This window comes from Crocodylus porosus, unplaced genomic scaffold (assembly GCF_001723895.1).
Source record: "Crocodylus porosus isolate Cpor-Errol unplaced genomic scaffold, CroPor_comp1, whole genome shotgun sequence".
NCBI lineage: Eukaryota > Metazoa > Chordata > Crocodylia > Crocodylidae > Crocodylus > Crocodylus porosus.
Window position 1 is genome coordinate 29,449,003 of NW_017728910.1, and position 9,486 is coordinate 29,458,488.

Consider the following 9,486-nt stretch of genomic DNA (forward strand, 5'->3'; position numbering starts at 1 on the left):
CCCGTTCACACATACAAATCACTGCATGTGAGGGAAATAATATTTAACTATAGCTCTTTTACAGAGTCTGGCAACTTTTAAATATCAAACTAGGGAAAAAGTGACAGATTTAAGGGTTACTTATTCAAACACAATTCAGAAAGGAAAAAGGATTATGCTATTGATGAGTGAGTTATGTATGTTTTTGATGATATAATAGATTTGATAGATTTTCTGCTTTTTTATTATGCACAATTCCATGGCATTTCCAGATGTTTTAAAAGACAGTGCAGACCATGGCCCTGAATGATCATTATTTGATTTTTGAGAATAAACTCAGAATTACATAAAAAGTGTATATAAGGGGATGACTCAACTGGAACCACTTCCTATCAGATGAGGTCACAGGACTCTTGCTTTTTTTCATTCCCAGCACTATTTATCACTCTTTGACTAATTATTTCCTGATTTTGCAATGAGTTAATTTGGACTCATAACTACCTGTATTGTGAAACAATGTAAGATCAAATACCTGGTAATACCAATGGACATACTGTATCATTACCAATACACCTTGAATAATCATTTAGATTTCATATTTTTGTCCTTAATTATTCTTGGATCACCTTAAAAAATGTATGTTTCACATCTTTACCAAAAAGGAATTTAAATAGCAGGTATCTGTCACTGTCCAAATAAAATAATTCTGAGACTTGAATGTTCAACAAGTGGAAAGTGTGTGTCTGCTATGGGCAGAAGAGTCCATGTTTATAGTCTATAAATGTTATTTCTAATGACAAGGAATGGTAAGTTAGTAATTAAGTAAATATTGTAATAAGTATGGCTCTGACATCCACTTAAAGCTTATCACTCCCCAGGGAACAGATGCTTAATTTGGGGCCATGATAATAACAGCCTAATGAACTTCACATCTTGCTGGATGCTTTATAAACTTCAAAGAAAACAAAACAAGAATCTATGAGTAAAAGTACATCCTTAGCTTTTCATTAAACAAAATGAGCATGAGTCAAGGCCCAGCATGGCTTCCAAAGTTAAAGCTACCAGCTACAAAGCAAATGTATGCAGAGAAATGTACAACAAAAGACATAGCTTTTAAACCTCCAGTTGAGTTTCCATAAATGTTACTTACAAAAGCTACCATTCTCTGTGTTAACAAAAAGTTGTGGATATGTTCTTCACTAAATCCTCTTTTCTTGTATAATCCACCTTGTGCACTTTATCTCAAGTGTGTTTTATCTGATCTAATCCTGGGCTCATTCATTCTTAGATAGAAGCAACAGGATTATTTCACACTTAAACTAGGCCCAGCCTTTCTGTGGGTCCGTAAGAGGACACCTGGGTAATGAGAAATTATCTGTGAAACAAAAGGTTAACCAGGTGCTTGGGGAAAATAATGCTTTCAAATGCAACAGCATTTTATGATGCAGATAAAGCATTTTTAATTAAACAAAAGTTCACAGAAGGCATTACATTTTGAAGGACATTACATTTTGAAAGACATGTGATGACATACAAGTAAGCTAAGTTAAAGACAATGGACCAAATTCTGTTCTCTGTCAAGCTGAAGCAGTGCTGATTTCCCAGAAGCAATTCCAGATTTTAAAGGGTGTAAATTGGTTCAGTATAGTCAAAATAACCTGGTCAAAGAGACCAGTTTATGTTCATTCATCCCTCTTGTACGCATCCCTAGTTTAGTAATCTTTGAAAGAGGGTGCAGAGGCTTTGTTGCTTAGTAAATTAGTTGCAGATTTTGTGTTTTGTATATTATTCTATGTAGTAGTGGGCAAGACAGATCAATAATAATTTTAAAAAATCTAAGCCCCTCCCCTTCCCTCCTCCCCTGAAGCTGTGGGACATGGATTATAGCATGAAGTGAGCTGAGCTTCCCTGGCTTGGCTCAGCAGGAATATTCAATTAAAATATATACCATATTTACTCAAAAAAAATATGTCCCTGGTTGCAAGATGACCTTTCAATACTTAAATTCCATATATGGAAAATTTAAATATTTGTTATAATTTTCCAGGTATAGAATGTAAGTATTGGAAGTTTGCCTTGAATTTGTTGTGTTGTTCCCCATTGCTACAGCAAGGAAAATAAATCTGGGGAGTCAGGTAGCCCCTTCACTCTCTCCTTCCCCCCATCTTTTTCCCCTCTCAGTCCCTTCCCCCTTACTGCTGACCCTGCTCTCCCAGAGCACATGGAAGTAAAGAGCAGTTTGAGAACAATAACCTAGAAATTAAACCTTTCAGAGGAGATGACAAAGGGATTTTGGAACTCTGTCTGGTGATGGTTGCCAGGAATTTAAGGCTGGTGAAGAAACAGGAATCACCAGGAAATAGGAAAGAAAGGCACAGGTCAGCTGTAGGAATGAAGAGTAAGTCAAAATGTATGCAATGTAATGCATCAAATGTAGCAATCAGATGTAGCAATTTTGACACTAAGGGGAGGGTGTCAGGCTGGCTCTGGCCCTGCTGATGCTGGTTTGGTACCTCCAGGCCCAGTATCAGTTCCTCCTGGAGAGAACACCTGACATTTTTTTAAGGGATGAAAAAAGGAAAAAGTTTCCCATTAGCATTTTTGGCACCAGGGGAGGGTGTTGGAGGTATTGCATTACCTCCAGGCTTAGTGCTCATTCCCTCCTGGGGGAACCATTGCTCATTTTGTAAGGGTCACATACACAAAAAAACCTGGTTCCCATCCACATTTGCTCCATATGGGCAATGGATTTTATAGTCATGGTCAGGGTTGACTGTATTTAATCAGCTTCATAAGTCAGTTTCCACTGATAAGCCATGTTGCTTTTGGCAGCAGCTTAATGATAGACAATGTATTTAATGAGACTTCCTTATATGCAATTATAAAATGAGGGGCTTTTCACCCCCTTGCCAGTTGGGTGAAAAAAACCTCATCTTGTGTTTGAGTAAATAGAGTATATATCCTTTGGCTTTCAGATGCTTAGCTTAGCATTACTAATGTATTGAGGATTCAGGATCACTTCAAATACAATCTCCTTTCTGCTTCCAGTGTCTGCTAGTACCTTAATACTGAATGTGAGAGCTGAGCTAGCCAAACCTTTCTGCCTGCTGTGAAGTCTTCCCCTTTTTCTTCATAGAACTGAGAGAGAACAAGTACAGCAGTCACATGCCTATGGGAAAAATCGACACTTTGCATGAGACAGGCTTTCTTTGTAGATCTCTCCAAGTCTGTGCTCATTTGGATTAGTAGGCTACCACTTCACACTGGCAGAAAATGCCATTTGACATGACTTGATAATAGGTCTTCAGACCATTAAGGGCATGAGCGATTGCACCTGACTGTGGAAGGGAGCTTCACTGCCTACGTCTTCCATCTTCATGAACACCAAATGCCAAGAAAAAAGCCATGTTGTTGTTTCTTGGTGTGTACCCAGTGCTGCTTTAATGGTTGCTGCATGACTTTTTCATCTTGTATCCTGCATCTAGAATACAGGGGAGTGGCAAGGGTATGTTTTCATGGCCCTGTTTCCTAGCATGATTTGACTTGGTATGGACGTGTCCAATTGAATCTGAGCTGGGAATACAAGACCAGTAAGATAAGTTTTGTAAAACAGAGGGCCAGTTCCTCAGCAGACCACTCTCCTCTCTTTCCTCCTCAGAATCACTGGACACATCTATACAAGATGCGTTACTGTGCAACATACTAATTTGCTGCACAGTAAAGCATCACTGTCCACATGTGTGTAGCAAGTAAGGTACAGTAGACTAATTTACTATACTGCTGGATAGTCCCATCAGATACAAGTGGTATCCAGCAGCACAGTAAATTATTATGCTTAAACACATGAAGACAGTGATGTCAGGATTATTTTACTCTGGCTCAGATTGAGTCAGAGTAAATTCAATCACATTATTTGCATGTGTAGATACACCCATTATGGACCAATTCTCAGCAGCTGAGGACTTGCCCTATAATGTTGCTGATGTAGAAAGATTAGAGGACTCTGTTAATCATAGGCTACTCTGTCCATCACCTGGGAATGTTTTATTGTTAAATGATTTGTTCATTTTTCAACTTTCAATTGATAGACATTCTGTGAGTCATTTCAGAGTATCCAAAGTAAAGTTTGGGGGTTGCAAGACAGGAGGGGGTAATAAAGAAGTATCTATTTTTGTAACAGTCAAAGAGGTTCAGTTGAATTTACACTCTAGCAAAATCTTAATGAGAGTCAGCAAAGCTAATACATCAACTAAAACAATTCACTAGAAAAGAAATGAACATCTGCTGGGACACTCCAATGAAAACCTCATTGTATAGCATCTGTCAAAAATGTTTGCATGTAGAGGATGGAAAAATAATGTTTAAAAATTGCAGTGCTATTGGATAAAGATAAGGTATAGTCTTACCTGGAATACCATGTTCAAGTATGATCCTCCCATCTCAAAAAGCTATATCAGAACTCGAAGGGAGAGGACGCTGATGAGTAACAATAACAAACAAAGCATTCAAAGCCTTCTGCATAAGAAAACACATGGGACCTAGAAATAGCAGGACACATGACAGAATTAAATACAAAAATGAACAAGACAGGGAAGAAAAATAATGGTCCCGCTGGCCTTCTTTCATAATGCAAGAATAAGAGGACTGAAAGTTGAAACTGATTAGAAAATGCCAATTAAACTGAAAGGGAACCAGGATAAAACTAATAAAAACCTGGGGAACTCAATGGCACAAGCTATTGTAAATGTTTAAGACTTAGTAGGATTCTGAAAATGATTATATCATTCATGGATAATCAGACATAGCTACACTGGGTGTTATACAAACCCTGAAGCTTCAAGCATAAGCCAACCAACCATTACATTCTTGGAATTAAGAAGAAATGTCGCTTCTTGGTATTACATAACATGTCCTATATAGGTTTTGTTGCAGCGGTTGCTCGGCTCTGTTAGAGATAAGATATAAGTTATACACAAATTATTTGTCTGGTTGAGTACTGAATTCTTGTGGTTCTTTGTATAGGGTAATTACTGTATAGGGATGTATGTGGACTGTGTGCTGGGTTGACTTCTGCTCTTAAAAATAAGGCACTTAGGAGACTCACCGAGCCCTCAACTTCAGCTGATTTCAACAGAAACTGAGTACGCAGCACCTGAGGAAGATTAGCATGGGATACACATATACCTGCACAATGATAAAAAAGAAAGGCTAATGGAGCTGGAAGTGTACTTTATTTCTATATTTGACAAAAGTACTTTAGCTTTAATATTACAAAATGTACTGCAAAATGCAATGCATTTTTGTAAAAAAAAATAGGGTCCTGGCAATATGAGACTTCACTATGGGATTTCATTGTTGAAGGTAAAATGTTCGGGTACTTCAGAGCACAAGGTTTACATTCTGTTAAATTTTCTTTGAAATCTTATCTAGTATGACCACATCTTTTATCAAGACTTCTAAGTTACTTTTGAAAATAAAAAACTGGAGCTGTACAAATAATATTTCAGGTGAGGAAGGTTAGAGAAGAGACTGGGAAGTACCTGGAAGGACGTGCGGTTAGAGCACTTGGCTGGGATGCAGGAGATGCAGACCAAACCTCCCTCCATGCAAGGTGGACCTAAACCTCAGGTTTCCTGCTCTCTGTGCAAATATCATAGCCACTGAGTTATTGGGGTAAAAGTTACAAAGTCACTACCTTCCCCCTTCCAACAACTTACAGTTGTTGTTTTTCTGTTTATAAAATTTCAATTTCCCTTACCATGCTCAGTGGACATGCACTGACTTGCATGCAGAGCTGAATTGCAAGCTGTAGGCAAGTGCCAAAATCTGCAGTTGTGTGGCTGCTTATGGGCCATTTGGCCACATAAAGAGAAATAGAATTTAGCCCATTCTCTTTAGCACATATAGATTACACCATATGCAGAGTATCCACAGTCTCTATCAGGAGACAGACTTTAGCTGATTAAATTGTCTTCAGATGCTTCTGGTCCAGGATCCTGTGGTTTAGTGGAATGCAATTATATAAATGTGGGAAGGCAGAATTAGACCCTTATATATTACCATTCTCATCTTTGTTGAATTCTAACATTAAAATTACCAACAAATTCCTCATAAGGACATTTAGCATTGTGGGACCCTCCTCTGCCTTTTCCTGTGTACCTTTCTTCCCACTTTGAACAGGGCAAACTTTGTTCACCTTGCTGGTCTGCACAGCTTTCCTCAGATGTATTCATATCGCAACACATAGCCCAATAAAGGATGATGGATGGGATTAGGGAACAAAATATACTATACATAATGTATATTAAGAACATTAGAGTTCAGTAAAGTGTGATTTATAGTGTTCTTAAACATGATTGAACAAAGGGTGAAAAATACTCCCTTACCCTCTAGTGATTCCTCTGACTCAAGGTCAATGCATGTTGATTAAGCTATTTAGTGTTCATTGGACCTGAACCAAAAATTTATCAGTATGCATGTGTATAGAGAAAAGGTTGTATAACACAGTGCAAAGGTTTTAATTTGTTATGCCATCAGCAATTGGTAGAAATGGGAATAACTAATGCCATGGGCTTGGTGGGGGAATTAAATTTTAAATTATTTCATATGTGTTATTTCACTTTCATGTCAAAATTTATAGCAGTACAATATTACTAGAAAATCGAATGTTATTAGACTTTAAGGATATCAGTTCTTAAAATATATTTAAAAGCCATGTTTTTGTTCTTTATAAAAGCTCAGTGTAAAACACAGCAGGTCAATATCTTTCTTAATGTCAGGGATCAATCCCATAATCTCTAATTGTGTAAATGGATTCATTTACTTAAATTGGACTAGTCACTCGGGTAGAACTACACTCTTAATAATTAATACCACTTAATTTAGGCATATACAAAATATGTACCCATACAATTATTTATAATTATTTGAACAAGATTTAGGTTCTATTCAGAAATCAGAAATCAATATTTTGCCTGCAGACAATCTGGCATAGTTATTCAATAAAGATCTTAGGTGAAGTAATATTTTCACACAGAAATGAAAAACTTACTTTCTGTCTAAGAATTTCAAAAATATCTTCACTGAAGGAAGAATTATCCATATTTGTTATACAATACAGTCAACTGAAAATATACATATGTTGGCTAAGGGGAAAATATGGGGATTACTTTCTTTTAATTATTAGACTACTTTTTAATTATTAATCAATTACTTTCTTTTAATTATTAGAATACCTAAGGCAACTTCTAACATTACTTCTACATTTTAAAATCACTTTTTGTTAGTTGAGTGTAAGATATTGAATATTTTCCTCAGATCTGTACTTCCATTCTGGAGATCCTAAAGGGTTCATTTACAGGTATCATAGCTAAAGATACAATACTGATATTTTTGACTGACAATACATTTTTGACTGACAGTAAATAAATTGTTATTCATACAGTGCATTTTTTTACATATGACACTTCTGTTCTTATCATTTTTTACCTGCCTGGCTTTGAGATTCATGGAATAAAATTTATATGTAAATTCCAAGTGACATATAATACGTATATGATGAATGTATACATATATATCTCCATTTGCCACATAAATTTATGCTGGCCCCATACAAGCATACAGTTTCTTATTCTGTCCAGTGGATAGTGGTAAAGTAATTATCTATGTATATGTACATGTATGAGAGAGTGAGAACAGATGTCCGTGATTATATAAGTTATGGTAATTAACAGTACATAAATGAAACAAGTTTGTTTTTGTTGATGTGTCACTTGCACACTGTTCCTCTTGAGCATTGAGATACATCCTGTACATGATAGCCTTATTGTTTACTGTCATAAAAATTCCAATTTTGTTTTTGAGCAGCCACAGAATGGGATTTGCCAGCTGTCATGGAAAATGTATTCAGTTTCATTTCCACTTAATTTATCTAATCTTAATTCTATTATTATTTTATTATAATTATTTAGCTGCTTGGGGCAACAATCTAAAGTAGACAAAATAAGCAGTAGGAGTGCCAGTTAATTCATAAGTGAACTGAAAGGTTCAACAGAAACAATATCATTATTACTCTTTTATTTTTTGAAAGGTTTAATATTGTAGGAGGTCTGTAGCTGCCATAATAGTTAGCAGTACCATGCTTTTTCCTGAGATTCCTAAGCTATATACATTCACTCTAAATGCAACCAAAGTTGTGAAATATCATCCAAGTTTAGACAAACTTGTAAAATAAAGGCCTGAGAGATTTCCCTTACTTATGCTGGTATATGGCTGAAATTTGGGAAAGCATTTTAGAACACGCTTAAATCCATCTCTATTCAGCTCACCACCTAATTACTTAAGCTTAATTCTCATTGACTTCAAGTACATGATTAAAGATAAGCATATGGTGAAGTGAATAGCTCTGGACTGGGGAATTGGAGCCTGAGGATATGAACCTTCAAGATGCTGATGACTGGTCATTATCCAAGTAGTGAGTAGTTGTGTAAGTAGTTGTATTAAAATCACAGAACAGTAATGGTTTTACTTTCTCACAGTCAGGAACCTTGAACATGTCAGTTTCACCCCCTATTACTGCCAGGAGCTTCCTGTTACTCTGAATACAATGTGAAGTAAAAATTACTCTGGCTGCTTTGATCAGTCATCTCATCTATCCACTGTCATATATACTATCTCCTCTTTATTCTACTCCTCTAGGCTAGGGACACACATTCAAAAAGCATGAGCCTGAATTGATTCAATCTTTGCAGGTTAGTCTAACCTACCTAGGTTGAACCAGTTTGCAAGTGTGCAATCATTCCCTCTGGACTGAGTAAATGTAGGCACATGCCTGCAGTGGCTCAAGTTAAAAATCAGGGGTGGTGGGGTGGGGGGGACAGGGATGCTAAAGCAGCCTTCCATTCCCTTCCATAGTGCTGAGCTGGTGGGGGACATAGTCAGGCCCAGCAGGATGCTTTGATTAGGAAGGGGTTTAAACCTTCACCCTACCTGCACAGTCCCAGGCTTTTCCCTGCTCACTGCTCAAGGGACAGGAGTGTGGCCAGACCACAGCTCCTGGCTAGCACTCTGTGGCAAAGGGGGTGGGGAGTGTTGACAGCATGCATCTATTGATGATACTGAGTTTTTCAATCTCCCTTTCTCTGCTTCTTCACACTGTCTGCAAGCCTGACAGGAGAGGGAGCCAGGAGGGAGCTGATAATGCAGCATTTAGCAGCCCATCAAGAAAACAAAAGCCTCTCTCATTAGTGCAAGCTCTTCCTAAGCAACTTTTTCCAAGGAAGGAACTAAGGGAAATTACCAGCTGACTTGTTGGTTAGCTCCAAAAAGTCCTAAGTGGACACTGTCTTGTCTGACTTCTATCCTGTCTGCTTTTGTCATGTGTTCCAGGGAAATTGGAGACACACACAGACACCTCTCAGCACTAGCTAGCATATCACATGTCTAGGGTCTGGGTGGCTGGGGTCTGTGCTGTGGGAAATGGGAGGGAGAGGGGGCAGGAATCCCTGC

At 37.6% G+C, this 9,486-nt stretch overlaps 1 long non-coding RNA gene across 1 annotated transcript in view; it reads left to right on the top strand.

The window, feature by feature from the left end:
- Window positions 1-8,967: 8,967 nt before the first annotated feature.
- Window positions 8,968-9,486, top strand: part of LOC109308713 — a 6,058-nt gene continuing 5,539 nt past the window's right edge. Inside the window, exon 1 of the long non-coding RNA XR_002100690.1 lies at window positions 8,968-9,059. This is a non-coding gene — a long non-coding RNA (uncharacterized LOC109308713). The remainder of the gene's footprint in view (window positions 9,060-9,486) is intronic.